The sequence below is a fragment of the Passer montanus genome, unplaced genomic scaffold, assembly GCF_014805655.1.
Source record: "Passer montanus isolate IOZ18808 unplaced genomic scaffold, ASM1480565v1 scaffold5, whole genome shotgun sequence".
NCBI lineage: Eukaryota > Metazoa > Chordata > Aves > Passeriformes > Passeridae > Passer > Passer montanus.
The window spans coordinates 8,418,100-8,438,765 of record NW_024369929.1 but is presented as its reverse complement, the minus strand read 5'-3'; the positions used below and the strand labels follow the sequence as shown (position 1 = coordinate 8,438,765).

The following is a 20,666-nucleotide window of genomic DNA, read 5'->3' as shown; positions in this document are numbered from 1 at the left end:
TGAAGTGCAAGTCACCACATCTTAACCAACCTGGCAGCCTGTCTTGGAAAATGTTCATGTTTAGGCATTGGAATGATTTTATTGAGACAAGCCCATTCAAAATGCAAGCCCACACCTGGAGATGTAGGGCAGATTCACACAGGTACCCAAGGTTGGGCACTGCATCCAGTCTGTTTCTCTACACACCAACTATGGGCCCCATTATGGATGCAGGATGCTACAAGAACAGGAACTTAGAATATGAGAGGGTTCCCTTGCAATACCTTCTCATTATAATGGAAGATATTCTAAGGCAAACATAATTTTTGTCTCTGCAGAGATCCAAGCATGAAGATGTCAGAAATGATGACAAGATCTCAGCATTTCAATGAGGTGACAGCCCACATGCTCCACATTCAGTACTTCACACACTCAGACTATTTCCAGTTACTGCAAGCATCAGTGAAACAGTGCAACAAAATTGAATTTAGCAGAGAAAGGCAGTAAGAAAAATGTTCTGGCTCTACCTTAATAAAAACCTTTAAAAAATAAAGACAAACTCAACGCCCCCAATGGTGGGATAGTTCCTATAAATCACTTCAACATACCCTGTAGTTCTGTCTGTCATCAGATACTCCTGCATTTTTTCAGTGTTCTGCAAGCTGACCCCAAATGTTCTATGTTGTGGTATTTTTATTTTTCTGGTATTTGGGTGGGTGGGGGAAGGGGGGCGGGGGGAAGTGTTTTAGGTTTGTTTTATTTGTTTGGAGAGGTGTTGTTTTGTTTTGTTTTAATAAAGAATCTTAGGAGAATCCTTACAAGAATTATTTTCATGAAGTGATCAAATGCTCTTCAGAAAAAGGAAAAATAGAATTCCAAGCCAGAGCAACACTAAACTGGGGGGAACCCCTTGGAGCATGACCTACAGAAGAGAGGGGAGCACAAGACTCAGGTAAAGGACACAGCATGCCCTATTTCACAAAGGTTGGGTGGGTTCCTAACAATCCTCTTGCTATGGATGCCAGGAGTCCAGTGTTGGTGTTATCAATGAAAGCACCCCACACTTTGTCTGGAAGACCTGTTGAACAAAGGTCAGCTCTGCTTATCACTGGTGCCTGCCAAGTGGAAGTTAATGACCCTGTGGCACTGCCAGAAAACAAGCAAACCAAAAATGTAAGGGGATCAGCCCCCTGGCAGAGTGTCAGCACCCTGGGCTCAGCACCACACTGCTGCTGTGGCAGCTGAGGAGTTACTGAGGAACACACTGCTGGCAGCCCCTCTGCCTGCAGACCTGCAGCAGCAGCATGCTGCGAGTACCTGACAGAGGTGTTTTCACACATACATCACACAGCAACACATTATAAACTATTTCAGGCTGCTTCAGGAAGCTGCTAACACAAACTCATGGAAAAAGATCCAAAAGCCATTAAAAACCCCCACAACCTGAAACAAGTATTTTATCACTGCTCAATGTTTGAACTGTCAGCTTTATCCCCCTGGCAAGCAGGCAGCTCTAGTTCACAACTGAACACCTACTTTATTTATTTAGCTCTGCTGCATTTAACCCCACATCCTGTCTGCTGGGTGCATCCGGCTCCACGGAGCTCCACGCAGCAAAGCCTGAGCACAAGGTGGGGGAGCTGCTTTCCACAAGCCAAAAAACAGGAAATTTGATGACATTGTTCAGTGAGCAGACGTCAGCAGAGAGTGATACAAAAGAGTAAACAACTTCCTAGCAGCAGCAGACAAATGGGCCGGAACTACTGGAATCCTGTGATGTCTGGTGTGTTTTGCATGAAAATTACTGTTTCAATGAAATAGGGAGAGATCTTTGGCTGATTCAAGTTGGAGCTGCTCCTTAGAAATCTAGGAATTACACCAGTCCTGTCTGCTTAATATCTAACTCCTTACCTTTCTGATCCTGAAAGCATAGTTTTTGAGAATTCATATTGTTGACAGTCTACATATTTTGCAGATATTCTCATTATTTTAGAACACATAAAAAGTTGATTTGAGTAGAAAGGATAAACTTCAGTGAAAGTATGGAAGGCAGTACCAGTAATGCAGGTGCCACTTCAGTTGATCATACTACCATCAGTCTTGTATATACAATGGATAAATAGATATATAACCTATAAACTTGTGTAAATACTTTGATATGATGGAAACACTTTGCTGGTGGAACCACACAACAGGTATGACATCTCCCTTTTGGATGGCAGTGTTTGCTTTATGGAATCTGCTCTCGTATTTTCCAGCTATGGACAAATGTCAAATGTGATCCAAAAAGTTAACCTCTCAGGTAGGCAAGCAATGAAGGTTGTTAAAAGCCAGGTTACATCAGGCAGGAAGGAAATGTAAGGGAGGACTTTTTTGCTCCAACAGAATGCCATTCTGCCCATCTCTGTCCAGTCTCTTAACTGCAAGAAGTAATATTTGACCAGTGACCACAAACATGGAGCTTCACTAATGAATTCCAATCAACTGTGTCGAGAAAGATGGTAACCCCTGGAAAAACTCTCTCGCCTACACATCTACATGTAGAGAGACCACCAGGACATGTAATTTTGCCATTAGTACTACCCCTTTCAAAGGGATGTAGAGAAACTAAGTCCTGTTCTGAACTAGTTCTTAAACTGTTGACAAACAAGTCAGACCAGGATTTAGCTGGGGCTTTATAACCTGGAAACATCTGGGGATCCTACAGAAAATAGACAGGGATATATCCAGGGGGATGCAATTCAGTAGGTACCAAACCCAGGATGCTCCTCTCATCCAGGTGTCCCTCTAGCCAAAATCTAAGCAGAACTGACTCCTAAAACAAAAATTAGCAGCTAAATTTAGAGCTGTCCCTGAGACTGCCTTACTCTCAGTAACAGAGAGAGAGAACAACAGGAAAGAGTCAGATGCTTCTCAGCTCTCCTTGCCAAATTCTCCTCTCTTTGGAGACAGAAAATATACTACATAATCGTGGGGAGGAAGACACACCAATAACCATGTCAACACTGCAGTCAAATGACAAGGCAAACACACTGGGCCAAATCTATCTGCAACATAACCAGTGCTTTGGGCAAACTTTGTTCTTCCTAAATCCTGGCAAGTAGCTACAGGCTAACAAACAACTAGGCAAAAATAAATAAATACAGGCACTCAAAGAGCAACAAATGCCAATAAAACCCAGCAGGTCTATAAACAAAACAAAAGTGTTTTTCACTCATCACTATACCTACATCAGAATCCTCCTGGCTTCAATTAATTTGTTCTTTCAGCAGAGTATGAGTTTGCACCAGTTCTGTCATTCTTCCCTGACTCCTCAGTATGAATGTAAGAATTCAGAGCTTAGAAAACAAACTCCCCTTTGAAGCTAATCATTCCCAATCCTCTTCTATCTTGGCTTACAAGGTGAAATTAGAAGTATATACATCACTAGCAAAAACTTCCAAGAATAAGCAAATCAACCTGGAGGAACTCCAGAGTGTTTATCAGAGAATGATATTTACCTGGGTGTGCCAACCACGTCAAGAAGTCAGTCCTGTCAGAAGACAGGTTTTCTGCAAACCCCACATGGCTTCAGGATGAAATCATTATTTTGCTACAACTCCCTTTCCAGTGTTTCACTGCCCTAAGGCTTGTGGCTAGGGAAAAAGCCCTTGCTCTGACCTGCAGGAACAGCGATGATGGTGCTGTGACACGACCCGAGCGGAGATACGTGACTGTCCAAGCCTGTCAGCCACATGGCCCACTTGTTTAGGGCCTTCCATTGTTAGGTTCTGATTTATACCAACAGAGGTGACCAAAGGCAGACAGCATGTGGTTTCAAATATAAATGAAACCATGGAATCCCATTGTGTGGAAGCACAGAAGCAAGCACGGCATAGGAAGGGTGGGTGGCTGCGCTGAGCATTCTGTGGATAGGGTTTGTTCTTAAACTGTTTTTTATTAAACTCTTCTCTACAGGATCTGGCATAAAGGACAGCAATTTCTACAGAAATTCCCTCCCCCTTTCAATGGTCTGAAGCCCCAGACTACCAGGTATGACACAAAACACAAAATATTTTCCAGTTATCTCCACAATGCCATATGGCTAAGACTGATTCAGCAGCCACTGTTTCCTGCTTTTTCCTGTGCACCTAAGCAAAGAACTCCTTTTAACTTTCTGTGCCTGGGATCTGTCATTATCCCCCATGTTCAATTACATTTCTAGGTATTATTTTATTTAATGGAGGTGTATTTTGGAATTTTACTTCTCCAGTGTAATGTAAAAGCACCTTTTAATAAGATTAAATTAGTAATAAAAACCCAGCCTGGGTTTAGAGGGGAGTGAACCTGAAGACCACTAACTATGGTATTTGCCCAATTTCCCCTATTTCAGGTCATTTTACATTAAATTAGCAAATGGACTGAACTGAAATATGTTCTGATATAAAAAGAGTTCTTGTCAGGAAAAACAAGAGCTCCAAGAGTTTGATGCACCTACCATGTGCCCATCCACAAAGGGGAATGTGTTTCTTACAGGATCACTGCACAGTGGTAAGCTTTGTTTCTATAGAGATTTTGACATATGGCTGAAGTTAGACTTAAATTAGAATATTCCTCTTTGAATTGAGAAGTGATCTTTCTGTGTAAATGAATAGTGTATTCAGTGTGAATAAAGCTTCTGCTATTGCACAGTTCATCTTATCTACTGATGTAATTTCCTCTTAGCTGCTTCTGTAATATTAATAATCACCATACAGCCAAAGAGGTCATACAGTAGGAATGTATACTTAAAAATTCTTCAACATCTCAGAAGAGCTGGAACAAAGAAATCTATGTTTCTGGCTACATGAACACACTGAATGACCTGCAAGAACATGACGTTATGCCATTTAAAGGTGGGGATAAAGAAACCTGTCTGCTCAGGGGAAAAAGACTCCAGACTGCAAGAGAAACACAACAACTGAACTTAAGAAGGAAAATCATTAATGAACAGTGAACCTAAGCTTCCTAAAAAAGGGGCACAAATAAAGTAATCATGCTGATAACAGATCACATACAAAAATATCATTTTTTGATATATGGATTCAGGAAATTTCTTATTTGATCAAGGTAATTCTTGTTCTAAAATTGATTTCCAGCAGTGACTTCTCTCTGCCTGAACACAACAGAAGCAGTGTCCTGAACACTGTTATCTTCAGGACCCAATTCCTTGATGCACAGACACTCCAAGGATCCCCACTTACCTACCCAAAGAGCAGAAAAAGGAAAACATGCAGGCGCAGAAAATCTGATGTTTTTAAGGTACACTGGTACCTTTTAAGGTAAAAAGCTTGAGGTTTTTTGCCATGAGTCCTCTGCTTGATGGGACCATGGCTACTTCTGGTGTTATGAAGTTCAGCTCTCTGTACATGAATGGGAGCAAAAGAGGATCATGAACCTCTACCATGTCACAGTCACACAGTAAAGATGCCAGAACTCAAAACCTGGAAATTCCCATCACCTCCTTAACTCCTGGAAGAATGCAGGAGCCTGTGTTTCAGCTCCAAAGGAGCTTAGGAGACAGGAGAGCTCAAAGAACTGGCTACCTGCTGGTAGTGGAGCAGGATTTGGGAGGATCTGTCCCTTGAGCTTCAAGCAGGATGCCCACACTTACATACCAAGGGAAATGAGTGTATGTGAAAATTGAAGTTAATGTGTAAAAAAGACAGGTAAGATGCTCTTTAACATCTTTGATTTATAAAAGCCCTTTGTGTCACCACGTATAATTTTCAATGAAGCATTTCTTCTCCTTGAAAACAATGAAAATTACTTTCCAGTAAAAAGCAATTGTTTCTACACGGAAAATTTTAAAACTATATCAAATGAATAAAAAAATGTAAATTTAAGAAGGAGACAAGGTCTAGAGCATTTGAAGTGAAGAGACATTTGAGCCAAATAATTTACTCTCAAGAAATACCCTCAGAACACAGTAACTGGAAGCTTTCAAGATGGGCTGATGAAAAAAAACTAAGAGTGTGATCTACTAAAAATAGCAATGATTCCTTAGAATATTACATAAGAACCAACATCTCACAAATATGTTATTTTTATTCTTTTACTTTGGGTGAATATAGGTCCATAGCAGATGCTGTGCTGTTTTGTATACTGGAGATCACTCTTTTATGTAATTTGAAGTATACCGTTCTGAAAAACTAATTATTCCCTCCTCAGATTTGAAGGTTGGTTAGTCCATAGAGGTAAAGGACTTGTTATTTTCCTTTAAGTGAAAGCACTTAAAAACATTTTAAAAGCCACAAATAAAGGTTGCAAACCATGTTATGGTAGCTGTATAAGCTACAACTTCTGAGCAATCGTCCAAAATATTTTGAGCAGAACTTGTGGGAGGGATTGCAGAGGGATTCAGGCACACACAGCTGGACACAGAGGGTGTGACAATCCTAACCAGCTGAATCCCAGTTTATGGGAAATGCCCAGGGAGAGCACAGGCACTGACTTCCATGGAATTTATTTTGTTGAAAACCAAGGCTCTGCATGTCCAGCACACAAATGTATCTTATTACAATCAAGAGAATTTTAAGTTAAGCTTGTGCTTAAGTTCTTGCTGAAACACAGCTTGGTGTTGCACACAAGTTTATAACAGACATTTATTTTCAATCAGGCAACCTAGACATTGTAGGAATTACATCTTACTCTTAGGATTGCACTTGGACTGATTTTGTAAGTCCCCAAAGAGAGAATTTCACTGTTTATTACAAGAGTTGGGATTAACTATGTACTCTAGTAAACACACTAGAAATCCTGCAGGATGCAACTGTATAATTACACTTCTCACAGATATCTCAGAACAAAATACAAATCTCAGTCAGTGCTTACTGACACCCCTAGAGCACACAAACTAATAAATGAAGCCTTTGTAGATTTATAAACAGATAGAGAAAAGCCTGTTGGAAAACAACAGACTAGCCACACGTACCACACTTAAGCTCAATGAGGTTCTGGCAAACTAGAAAATATAAAGGAAATAGTTGCATAATGCTTAATAACTGCTTAAAATGGAAAAAATGTTTCTTTTATCTTGGCTTGCTCTAAGGGGATGGTCAGAGAGTACAACACTGCTTCAATATGAAATCATGCCTATGATCAACTGCAGCTTTTAAAAGCTGTGTGCATGTACTGTACAGGACCAGGTCAGCTTTGAACCAGGTTGAAAAGAGTAACTTCTATTTGCTAGGAAGCTGTGGTTTTAACTTAATAGCTCAAAAGCAATACATTGACTTTCCTGCAACTAAGCCAAGGAGGATGGAGTAAGTATTCTCAGGAGAAAAGGAAATAAATCTATACATACATTTGGATCTATAAATCTGTTTGATCCTGATAAATAGGCCATTTCTTTGTTCTCTGACTCTCTATACATTAAACAGCTATTGCAAATGACCAGGAAACTGTCATTATTGTATACTTCCAAAGCTTCCCACTTTCATATGTCCCAGCTAATGGAAGGTGCTGCCACTGGAGCACCAAGAAGGCAATGAACAAGGTCTTTGTTTCTCCAAGGGGAATCTTTGTGGGAAGCACTCCTTGGTATTGGCCCTGCTCAGGAGATATGAAACATGCCACTGGAGCACCAAGAAGGCAATGAACAAGGTCTTTGTTTCTCCAAGGGGAATCTTTGTGGGAAGCACTCCTGGCCCTGCTCAGGAGATGTGAAACGTGTGCTGCTCCTCAGCACAGCTTCCCTGAGAGTTACAGTGGACCTGGTTCAACAGATGCATCAGAAACAAAAAGGTAAATGTAGTCCAGGCCTACCCAGCCAGAGCTCTGACAGTCCTGTCTCTGAGCTGTCCCAGCAGAAAACTATGTTTTATACCATAAAAATAGGTTTTGAGTGTCTACAAATGATATATTCATTTTTTGCATTGCAATATTATGCTTTATATTGCATATGCCAACCATAAAATTCAGGCTAACATATACACAGATTTTTCAACTTTCATGCAAAGAAAAACACCTCCAGTACTTCTGGTCTTGAACCTTGCATTTCTTGTTAACTTCAGCTCCGTGTCTTCCGAGGCAGAAGTGCTTTTAGTACACCAACAGTTTATTACTGTTACCATCACTCAAAGAGGTCTAATTAAGGGGCATCAGAATATTACATTAATGAAGATGAGTAGTGGTAGTAGCAAAGACACCCCCAGGTGAGGACCTGACCCTTGTTACTATTATTTTGGAAGTTGCACTTTTCACAGCTGCAACTAACTGTTTCATGGCCAACAGCTTTCTACATGTGCTATAAAGCTCAAGACTCCCTAAACGATGATATTAAAACTAACAGTCCTTAAAAATAACAAAGGCAACAATGGCAACACACAGGCTCAGCATCCATCTCATCATCTGCTTACACTGGAAAGCTATAAAGTCACTATTCATTATTTCACTGCTTTTGCAATTATTAATCCCTAGATTTCAAATCAGTTTTACATGGATGGTGAGTTTTTAGTACTTTAGCTTCTGCTGCACAGCACCTTACTCCTTGAAAAGTCTGGGCAAAATAAATTTGACAAATCTGATATAAACTCGAAACTAACTTAGAATATTCATTCCCAGTGCAACTGTAGCAGAAATCCTTAAAGCCCAACTCTACACACCCTGCAGCATTTCTAACAGATATGAACCAGCAGCCAGCAAAGAACCTGCTTGAGGGATGCAGGAAAGCATCAGCAGCTGTGACTGCAGCAGCCTCCAGACAGGGGCTGTGCTCTGAACGTAACTTCCAGTTCTTGTGTGAGTGAACTCTTATTTTTCCCTTACTAACTCCACACATGACTTAGCAATGACATTTTCTGGAGTGCCCCCAGAGGGGCAGGTTGCAGTTCACGGGGTCAGGACTGTGCAAACCTGTGGTAAAGCCTGTGCTGCAAAGCCCTCGCTCAGCAGGGACCCTGGGGATGTGTGAGATCCGAGAGGCCCCTGGTCACATCCAATCTTCCTCCAGCAGATTCAGCAGCACTGCCCTTCCTCCTGTTGAGTGGGGAGAGCTGCTGAGGGCTGCCATCTCCCAGGAGGTGAAAAAATGTGAAGAGTTCAGTCCAACCAGCACTTTCCAGGTGACAATTCCTACAGAAGCAGAGTTGTGGGGCAGTGTGACAGGCACGCCTGGCCACAGGCTGTACTTTGCTACAGCTGATGAAAGTGCAGCAAGCCCCAGTCCCTGTGTGAGCCTGGGGGCTGGCAATCCTGGCTCACACATAGAGGACTGAAGATGCCTCAGAAATATATTCTGAAAGGCTGTCTCAAAGCCCAGAAATGCCAGATAATCCAAGTACAGAACAAGAGAGCAGAGCTAAACCAAAATCATGTATTTTTTCTACACTATTGACTAACAGCCAACTCCTTCACTCTATAAATATTACTCAGATCAGCCAGATTTGAGCTCTCCCTCAGCTGCAGCTGAGCTGCAGCACCCTGAGTCTCCCCTTGAGCAGGGATGCCTCTCCAGGTTTGAGATTCCTTGCCCAAGAGAGCCTCCCCTGCCCAAGGCAGAGAGATCCCCTCAGTGAGTGACTGGCAGCACGCCGAATTAACTCTAACGAAACATCATTAATCTATGTAGCTACTCAATATTAATTAGCGTAAACTTAACAGAGATAATTTCATTAGACTTACACCTTTGTCCAAGTCTCAGACTAAGATTGTCCCAGTTGCACCTAGGGTCCATAAGGAACTTAGAAAGCAAGGGGGTGCACTCTGAACCTTGTGACTCAACAGGAAGGTCTGTGGTCTCTGTGTGAATCATACTAACCAGATTCTAATCCAATTTCCCTTTTGATGTTTTTTCATAATTAATAAGGTGAACCTTGCCATCAAACTTACTGACCTGTAGCAAAGCCCTGTTAAGTTTTATTAAATACAATCAAATTTATTGAATGCTGTCAAATTGTTATTTCACCTTAATAATACATACTGCTGCTTCTGTCTTCTGAATGAAGTGCATTTTACTCATCCTCAACAGCCAGAATAGCTCACATTCCAGGACAGAATAAGAGCAATTAATTCTGTGTCTTCATTCCAACATTTCTGAACATCTTTTTGGGCCCCAGAGTTTTGTCACAGGTACCAAAGGCCTAAGGTTGTCCTGGAATTAATACACCCCTTCTCGACTCAGCATATTCTCCACCTGGATACTGTCCCTGTGACAGATGAAATCCAACCCTTTCCTTGGTTGTTTTTCCTCAGACAACAAAGAAATCTCACAAAGGGTCAAAATGTATCATCTCTGTTGCCAGCTAACAATTCCTTATCACCATTACTCATTTATTCTGTTTGTGTTTTCTTATTGCCATAGTAACAACACAGCTACAAAGGGCTTGCATGAAATAAATCAGTGGAGTCTGCAGACGTGAAAGCTGCTCAGTTAAACAATGGCTCACCTCGAGGGGAGAAGGTGAGGCACAAAACCTGTAACACATTAATGCTCTGACAGTTTTTATCACGCACTGGTAACTGACAAACTGTGTCTAAAGAAAACTTCTTTTATTAAAATCTAATAGGGAATGTATACAAGGAGAAAGACTTTAATGAGATGGTTAGGAGTATTCATCATTGTTGTAACACATTAATTAAGCATTGGTATTACATGCAAACATCAGAAATTTGGCCTCTAGCCTAATGACCCTGCAATCTATGAGACCCAGCCCTCAACTTTTCCTTATACCAGTGTCCTTTTTTCATATGAACAGCCTCACTGCATGAGATGCAAAACTTGCACAATCAAAACTTCACAATAGACAACACATACAGAGAAAAATCGTCTATTAATGGTGATCTGCTAAATACTTTGGGGAAAGCATAGAGAGAGGCTTTTGTAGGGAACATAGGCAAGTTCTGTTCAGTTTGTTTTAGTTTTTAACCCGGTCTCCCTGGTTTTCCCTTTACTACAAGTCTCAAAATATATTTACTGTTAGTCTTTGTACTTATAATTAAGTGCATCACAATGCTGATGCACTACAAAAAACATCCAGAAAGAGAACTTTTGAGATCCACAGACATTTTCATTTAACCACAGGCTTTTTGCCCCTGGTGTCTCCCACATGATTTTCCCAACTGGTCCAGGAGGCTGTTCTTGCAAGTTGTGTGCTATGTGCACCATGTGGCAGCCCAGGAGGATCAAATGAGGTACAGCAGGACCAAGGGGCCTAAGGAGTCTTAGATGTGAGAGAGATCTGAATCAAGCAAGGAGATCTCAATCAAACAAGGAGACCTACATCAATTGAGGAGATTTAAATCAAGCCCCCTTTGCTGGATTTGCTCCTTGTAACAATCTATACCACTGCTGTTGCAACAGGGAAGCCTCAAGTGCCTTTTCAGCTTTGAAGTCCCATCAGCTCCTCTGTTTATGTTTATTTCTATCCCCAGTATATCCAACAGCCCTGGGATGCTGTTTTGCTGGATCACCAAAACACAACCATGGGCAACACCTTCCAGATGAAGTACAGAGGGAACAATGGGGACAGGTGGATGGGGTGTAACACAGGGAAAAAACACAGACTGTAAGACAGACTGGAGACAACCATTGGGTCTGGCATGGCTGTTGCTGTCAGCAATACTGGCAAGCTTTCAGAGCAGCAAATAAGCCCAAGCAGTTATCAACTCAATGTAAATAAGTTTAGGCTTGAAATAAGAAGGATTAGAAACACTCAGAAAGAACAATCTTCTAATAGAAACAGGGAAAAGCTGAAAAGGAATTAGCTTTGAGACAGTACAGGATGCATTTATCAAAGACATTTAATGCTGTGGCTACCCATAATAGCAGAGGACTGACCTTCGTGACCCAGGTCATCCTCCTACTCCAATAACTGTGTATGTCCCCAGAACACAAAAAAAGGCCAAAAACCTTTGTTCAAAGCCCTTTTTCCTCTGTGCTTGTTGTGTGCTTAATCCACTTCTACAGTGGCCAGTAAAATAAGGAACAAGAGGCATGAAAAAAGGTTTTAAATCCAAGAAAATGCATTAAACAGAAACAGAGTAAGTTTCTGTATCAAAACCCTAAATGTGTTCTATTTGAAATTTAACTTTTACATCTTCCATCCCCAACTCCAAAGCACAAATGTGATTGGGGAACCAAATCTCCTGGTTTTATGGTTGTCATTACACAGGTCATAAAAATTACTGACTCTGGCTCTTTACGCCTTTAATACATTAAATATAATTACAACCATGCCCTGACTGAACAGTAATCTCACTAGTCAGCATGTGATTTTAGGGTTTTGAAGAAAAGCAACTGCTCAGCAGCACACAGAGCTCACTCAGCCCAGAGAAGAGGAGCAGGCAGCTGCACAGCCACGTGATTGTGAGTGCATCTCACAGCACAGTTTGTGTAGTCCTCTGGCCTAGGCTAAAATCCTTCATTGCCATCATCCCCTCAACAGGTAACTACTCCTGGAATCTACAAGAGAGTCGCTTGAATTCTAAAGAAAAAGGGAAGGAAGAAGGTTTTTCAGACAGCTGGGGGGAAAGGTGGTCCAGAGACAACACCCACAGTGTAAAGAAAAGCTGAACTCCCTTCAGAAAGTACATTTACAGCATGCTGTAAGGGGTCTGTTCATTCCAGCTCCATACAGAATTCCCACAGGTACTGAAAGGGGAATGGGACTGAGTTAAAAATTCAGACAAAACTTGAGAAATTACTTCCAGTTCTGGGTGCCTTCCATTTTGGGAACCTCAGGTGACACTCCTACAGCTGACACTTAAAAAGGCTACAAATGCACTGTTTATTTTCTTACCTGCCCAGGCAGTGTGATTCTCAATTGGGCAGCTCCACACACAGTGAGTCTGTTAGATCTGCTCTGGCAAAGTAAAGCAAAACTCAGAGACCTCAATTTCCCTTTCCACAGCTGAGGCTGCCTTACTTTACATCTGTTCAACTCAGCTAATTCTCCTTAACACTACAATGACCACAGACAAAATTTATCTTAATTACCTTTAAGAAAGTAAATAATTTAGCATCAATCCTCAGAACTAGAAGCTTTATTTGTTTCTGTTTACAAGTTCTGTGAAGCTCAGTTCAAAGTCAGCTCCAAATTCAGGAGCAAATGACAACGGCACCCAAATGACATTTCAAAACTAAAGCACAGACAGTCCTTGGGTACAGTCAGCATGCTCAGCAAGAATGGGATAACTTAGTATCTATATAGAGTATTTCTAGGTTAAAAAACCCAAAATCCATTAATCTTTAAGTCCCTCTTTAAAATCACATCATCCACCCTTGGAGTTAATGCCACATGAAAGTCTTCTCTTATTTCCTCTTAACATTTCATTCAAACTGCCTAACTACAGGTTTAAAATCTATTCCATCAACACCTAGTTTTGAAAATTGTAGTAATTTACTCTCACCTGAGATCATATATAGTAATCTGCTTGTTACCTCTTTGTTAGAGTGCCCCACTGTGAATGCATCAGCTGCAAGAGTTATTGCTGCTCTCCATCCCGTTTCAGGCATCAGCTTTTGAAGAAGTTGGGCTGGGCCTTGGCAGTGAAGCAGGAAAGAGACTGACTTTCAAGGACTTCTAGTGTGAAAACCTCAGCAGCTTTCTGTTCATAAGTCTATTCAAGGATGTGGATATTTAAAGTGTTCAAAAGATGTAGTTACAAAACCTCATTGTTCACTTTTAGGTTCTTGTGGGGCTTTTTCCCACAAGGTTCAGTATCTGGATCACAAAGCAGTTAAGACTATTTGGCGAAAACATTCCTCAATACTAAGTCTTTTTTGTAAGTACATTGATAATATCATGTTAACTTCATCAAACACAACCACATCAAAGGCTTACATTTGCTCATGGTATGAAACTACCTATGTCTCATTTTACTGACAAAGGAACAAAGATGTCAGTAGTATGAGGAACAGAAACATTCTCCTTCACTCGTCAGTCAGGGTTGAAGGGGGATCCCCATGACATTTGCATCACTTAGGCCATGGCCAGTCAAGAGAGGAGACTTTCACTTCCTCATCCTCATTTTCTGGCTGCAGATGCTTCAAGACTGAAGCAGCAGGAGGCCCAGAAGCAGCATTCATCACCATGGAACATGTCATCTGCCACAGCACCTCTGGGGGCCCCTTTCAGACCCACAGCTGAGCAGCCCTGGATCCACTCCACCAGAACCTCAGCAGCTTCTTTCCACCCTTCTCCTGGACAGATGAGTGTCTCCAACCACACAGATGGGAACTCCTTCCCTTAGCTCTTGAATCCACCTCAGCATTTCCTGGTTACTCACTCTTTTGTTCTTTGAAAAATGATTCCTACCAGCTCCTGTCACCGGGTCATCACTTCCCATCTGGCAGAGAAGCAAAGCTGCTTTCCGGCACGAGCATAGGTAGTGCTGCACTTGAGTGACTTCCCTGAAAATCAGTCTGCCTGGTTAGCCTCTGTCTCTCCTGTCCTATTGCACCAGAGAAATATTTCTTCCTATTTCTTCCCAGCCTCAAGCAGCATGTCATCCACAAGGCACGTCCCTTCAGCAGATAAAACAGGTTTTCCAGTTAAAACTGAAAACTAAATTAGAGAAGAACATAAAAATTCACACATACCCAATTAATGATCTTTGGCAAAGTATTGCTTGAACACCATGACAGGGTTTTACAAGATTATTGTTATTGTTTGGCAAAGCTTTTAACTGCCTGTTACATTATTTTTAATGAGTAGTAATTAAGGGGGAGTTTGCTACTGAATTTTAATTTGAAAGACATTTTTCTTAACACATTGGTATATTTAATTGGCACACAGTAGTCCGTGTGAATTCATGCACACTGCAATATACACCTTTCCCACCAGCAACTGCAGTTATCCTGGTGCATATGGCTGTAAATTTCCAGAAAAGAAAAAAAAAAAAGACAAGCAAAACAGGAAGGAGACAGTCACAAGACACAGGGCCCAGCTCTGAGACTAGGCAGTAAGATCCACAGCTTGGGTCTGCCAAGAACAGGAAAGCAATAAGTAATGAATCATAAACAGCTGGGGGTAGGGGGGAGTTTTGGACTGGTTCCTTTCTAACCCAGTCCCATCCAAAGCAAAGTCCACGTTGCCAGGCCAGGGGAACAACAGGAGGAGTCTGCCACTACTTTGAGGCAGGAGCTCAAACATCCATGGACCTTGGAATGACTTGCAAAATCCTTCAGTGCTGCAAACCATATTTACCATACTGAGAATGGTCTTTGAAGACATTCTCACCTTGTCTTACCACAGCCAGTGGTGCCTTGGTGTGAAACTGCATCTGCTGGCACAGATGTCCCCTTTCCCTCCCTCTGCCTGGACTGTACCAGCTCAGCTTGAGGAACACTAGGAAACAACAGACACAAACCTAAACTTCTCTTGAAGGAGATGACTTTTTGCCTTCCTAAGGAGACCCGAGTATGAAGTAGAAGGCACTGATGCCATGAAGGATCAGTCCTTTCAGAATGCAGCAGGAGCAGGCAGAGCTGGAGGGCTGCTTTCCCCACTCCTGCACACCTTGCCCTCCTCAAGGTAGGTGAGGGTCAGGCTCTGCTATGGAACAGGAACAGTTGGGCACTGTGCCCTGGGGCAGGACACTTCATGGCAAGGTGGAGATGCTTCAGGAGAGCTGGCTCAGTAGGGTCAGGGCAGCTGAGGAAGCAAGCACTCCTGTTCACTGTTTGCCATACTTTTGCTTCTCTTTTTCCTCACTGTTCACCTTTTCTCTACTCCCTGCCTCATGTTCAGTGGTTTTTCCTCTTTTATTTTTTTCCCTGCCTCACTCTCACTGCCTTATCTCTCCCTTTCAGTCCTATTTATTCACTCCCCTTTCTAAGCACCCACTTGTCCTCTTGTTTCCATTAACCAGAGATGGATGGAGGTCCCAGCCAGACCAGTAACAGCCTCAGCAGTCAGTGGCAGAGAGCTGCCAGCCTGTCCTATGGCCAGCACCGCCTGTGCCACCCAGCTCCCCAGCAGGCAGTACACCCAGCAGCGCAGCAGGGAAGCAGCTGCTCTCACATAAATCTGTTACATTTCACTGTTTTAACATTCTGAATGCCTCTGCTTCTCAGCTCCATCACTACAGCCAGGGATCATCCTCAGTCACTCATTTTCCTTCACAAGGAATTTTTGCTACTCTGGGTAGAGCCCAGGAAAGAGGATCTACCACAAGCAGATTAAGTTGGGATTTCCCTCCCTGTTCAGCAGAGCCTGCTCTCCCTGACCTGCAGCTGGTGATGCTGGCAGACACGTCAGAGACTGTCACCCCTCCAGCATGGCTGCCCTGCAGCTCCTAATCCCTGTCCCTGACAGCAGACAAAGCCTCCATCTCTGGCAGCAGCCCCAGTGCTGGATTAGCTGCATGCACAGACCAGTTCAACCCTTACAGTCTGTGTCAGTAGCAGCAGTAGAGTGTGATGCCTATAATCCATAGAAGACTACCATATTTGGTCCCTCTTGAAGATTAAAACTGACATCTCCCTTCACAAATACTCCACAACTCATTATCAAGATGCAGGTTTGATTTGTGGAAAACTATTTTTCACTTATTCCCAGACAGCACAAAAATCCTGAAAGATTTGGCTCTGAAGAGTTTCCCCCTTGGAAACATGACCTTTGGATAGGGCAGAACAAAGACTTTTTCAGTTTCCTCCATGTGTACAAGGCATCTGCCCTGCTGGACATCAAAGAAAGCCACCATGATGATAGGAATCTTTACTTTGGCAGAAAATGGCATGTAGCATATAAACAACATGCAGACTAAGACGAGAACTGACCTGCTGGGGTTATGTGTGCTGTCTGTGACTCCTGTACATGGCTGTGTGCTGGCTTAATTTTGATTTAGTACCTCTGCCTCATTTGTGTGGATTCATTTAGAAAATTCTATAAAGCAATAAATAACTAAATAGCTAAGAGACCCGAGGATAATTGGACACAGAATGCCTCATTTATACCACATATTCGTATTCCTGCTGACTACTCTGTAAGATTTGTTGCTAAACCATAGAGATTCAGCAACTTCTGATTGTATTTAATCTGTCTGACAGTGCCTGTTTTGCTGACCTCTGGGGCTCCCTGCAAGGCCTGTTTTCCCAGACTCCCAGAGGGGTGGACAGAGCTGGCCTGGATGAGGAGTGTCACATTTACTGCAGGCTGGGCAATGATGAGGCCTTTGCTCATGGCTGACGTGTGTCAACTTTAAACCTGTAATAAAGGCATTTTTAGAAGCACAGATGTCTGGGTGCTTTTGTCCGGAGCTGACTGCACTGTCACGTGGACAGAGGAGGCACATGAGGAGTGAGAGGTTACATAAATCTCATTTGTGGCAGTGAATCCATGGGGCATTAGGAATTGGCTAATTAGAAAGGAAGAATCTGCATGTACACACACATCTTGCTAATTGGTGATTATGGGAAAGAAAGGATCAAGGAAATATGTGGCAGCTGCACAGATGTCTGGGTGCTTTTGTCTGGAGCTGACTGCACTGTGTCACGTGGACAGAGGAGGCACATGAGGAGTGAGAGGTTACATAAATCTCATTTGTGGCAGTGAATCCATGGGGCATTAGGAATTGGCTAATTAGAAAGGAAGAATCTGCATGTACACACACATCTCGCTAATTGGTGATTATGGGAAAGAAAGGATCAAGGAAATATGTAGCAAACAAGATTTTAACACAATACTAAAGAGACAGAAAGACTCTTCCCTCAAGGCCCAATAAGCATAAAAGTGGCAGATATGGTTGATAAGAGCAGCCCTGCCCCTGCTGCAGCTGCCCTTCCACAAACAGCATGGTTGAGCTCATCTGAAGTTCAGGGCAGAGGATGGACCTCAGCCACCTCGGGCCCCAGGAACAGCCAACATCATAGCAAGAGTCCTCAAAAGAATGCCGATTTCTGTTTCAATTCCCACCAGAGGACAGTGCCCCAATGCACAGATGTGACTACACATTCACATGGGATAATTCTTGCGGAGAGTTAAAGACCCATCAAAAGCTCCAGAGAGCCACTGGCACCTTGAATTCCTGAGTGGACCATGCTGACACAGTAAAGTCAAAGAGAAAATGGATTACATCTCTGCACAAATACCCCAGCAAGGGAGCTTCACTCTGATTTCTCTGAGTCTTCTGACTTCCATGGTGGTTATACACTGACTGTAGCTTTTTCCACAATGCTACCAAGTTCTCTCTCCCTCAGGCAGATAATGTCTTTGAAGTGGTGTACAATAAACTGTGTAAAATTGTCCTCCTTTTTCATTTTTTCATCAATGAGAACAACAGATCCTTAAAAACACAGTATTAGACCTTTAAAAAAACAACTGTTCCATGCTACAAAAGGAGACTTTTTAGCACACAGACCAGCTCCAATAATCTGTTCCTGCACACAAAACCTGAAGCACAGGTAAAAAAGACAAAGCTGACATGCAAAATAATTAAGCAGAGTAAAATATAGCATGGGTGAAAGAAGTAGAAACTTTTAAGTTGACATGAAGTTCCTCTCCCCAGGTCAAAGTGTAGAGGGCTCGTACAGCAATAACAAGAATTGTCCCAAGAGGAGATGCAGAGCCCTGGCTTTGCACCATTCACAACCCACTTGTGCAGGGCTGTGCTGCTCACAGCATCAGCTGGGACCCAGAGCACACTCACCCCAGGGGCCATCTGTTATCCTCTGCTCAACAACCACTGTTAACTCATTGTCACTGTCTTACTTACTAATACACGGAGTTGGCTGTTCTTCCTGCAAAAGAAAGCTGTTCCATAAACATAAGGACTTATTTCCAACCCTCAGCATTCAACACTTGTTTGCCTATTCCAGAGTCTTCATTTTTAAAATCTCTTTTTATGATGCAGACTTTTGGGAAGAAACAATTTATTCAATAGTTTGCTTCTGGTCTTGAACAGCACTGATGAATAAAAAGATCAAATTAGTGTTCCCTAAGCTACTTGTCAAAGTGGAGGCAGAAAATTAAAAATATAGCCATTCTATGACAATGACTGGATGGAACTGCCTTCAGTGGCAGAGATTTACTCCTCACCTTCTTCTCCATCATGTTATTTACTCATGGTATGTTTTTTTACAGACTGGGATCCTTGCTCATGTGAGCACTTGTGCACAAGCAGCACTTTATCTCAGCACGATTCATTCAGAGAGAAGTCTGCACAAATCAGGGCTACAGCTCATTTCTTTCTGAATGCTGCTGCAGTATAAAGACTGCAAAACCAGACACAGTGTCAATAAAACCTCCAGGCAGAGCAGCTCCTTGGCTGTTGACTGAACTGTGTATCTCTAAAGGACTGCAAATGATGCAATCATGGCATTTCCATTACTGCACGGCAGCACTTATCACCAGAACGGCACTGGCAAAACCAGATTTAAGGTAAGTCATGGTCCCCAGCACTTCTTTAAAAAACAAAACAAAGGTAAATAAACAATTTGAGACAAAATAATCATCTGAGCTGACTTTGCAGTAATTTAAATACTTCCAAAACCATTTTGCGTTTTTAGAAAATACTGTGGATTCTGTACTCTGTGGTGCTTCCAGCGGACACAGCTCTTCCTGTGGTATTAGACCTGGCACTGCCACAAGAACTTTGCCCCTGATTGTCTCAATGAAAACACCACAAAAAGGAACACTTTCCACCACTGACTGAAAAATCTTAAATATACATCTGTGCAGGGATACATTTATAGAATCGGGCATGAAGAAAAAGAAGCAAAAAATCTGGAAAACAGATGAAAATGCAATGAACGATTTTACTAAAATCAAATAAAAAGACAGTGAGGATTTGGAGAAGGATTTTTGTTTGTTTGTTTGTTTTTGAGAGATTCCAGTCAGGCTCAAAAGCTTTGCTCATTTTTAGCTGGTGGATTTGAGCCAGAGCCTTTCCTTGGCTCTGACTCAACTCTACTCTATAGCTTTGATTCACTGAAATCTCAGCTGCAGCCGGGGGAAGGGAGAGAAGCTGGTGCTGCTCCTGCCAGGGGCAAGCAGGAATTGGAGGCAGCAACTCGCCCACCACTGTCCCTGTCCCTCCAGCATGCTGTGGGGTCCCCTGCTCCTGGAACCCACTCAGCTGTCCCTTCCTGACAGAACTGCTGGATCATCCAGCCTCACGTCTTTTTTGATGTGTGAAAGCAGAGTCAAAGGGAATCAATCAATTATATACAATTACTTGGGGTTCAAAGAGGTTCCAGTAATGTCACAGTCCCTGAGATCTGGTGAGGACGTCCTGCAGCCAACAGACAGGTACCCTCCACAGACTGGCAGGGAGCAGGGCACTCACAAGTGTGTCCAGACTAGAGCTTGGCTTTTTCTGCCAAATGCAAAACAGCGTTTGGCCGCACCAGGTCCCCAGCACAGGCTGCCAAAATGCCCCAGCCCTCCCCAGGAGGGGCCAGCTCCACGGATGAAAGTGTTGTTTCTTCACCTGGTGCGTTCAGGGATTTGGCTGTGTCCCTCTCCACCAAGGCTCCCAGCACAAGCCCAGCAGGGTGGGTGGGTAACCAGCAGAGCTAACCTGAGAGCTGCTCTGAGCACTGGCTGTCACACAACAACAAGCCTGGAGAGGACAGTGACTGTGCAGCACAGCCAGATATAAACTGACAGTACAGTCTACAGCTTCCATTGAACGGTTTAGTTACCCAAGTCACACATTTCCCTCTGTGAGCTCAAAAACATACATTATAGAGAAAGAAAACTGTAAAGGGAAGCAGGTCAGGCTTA

At 42.7% G+C, this 20,666-nt stretch overlaps 1 protein-coding gene across 6 annotated transcripts in view; it reads right to left on the bottom strand.

Annotated features, from left to right (window-relative positions):
* Nucleotides 1-20,666, bottom strand: part of PDE8A (phosphodiesterase 8A) — a 157,361-nt gene that overhangs the window by 60,275 nt on the left and 76,420 nt on the right. The gene's annotated exons all lie outside the window — the stretch shown is intronic.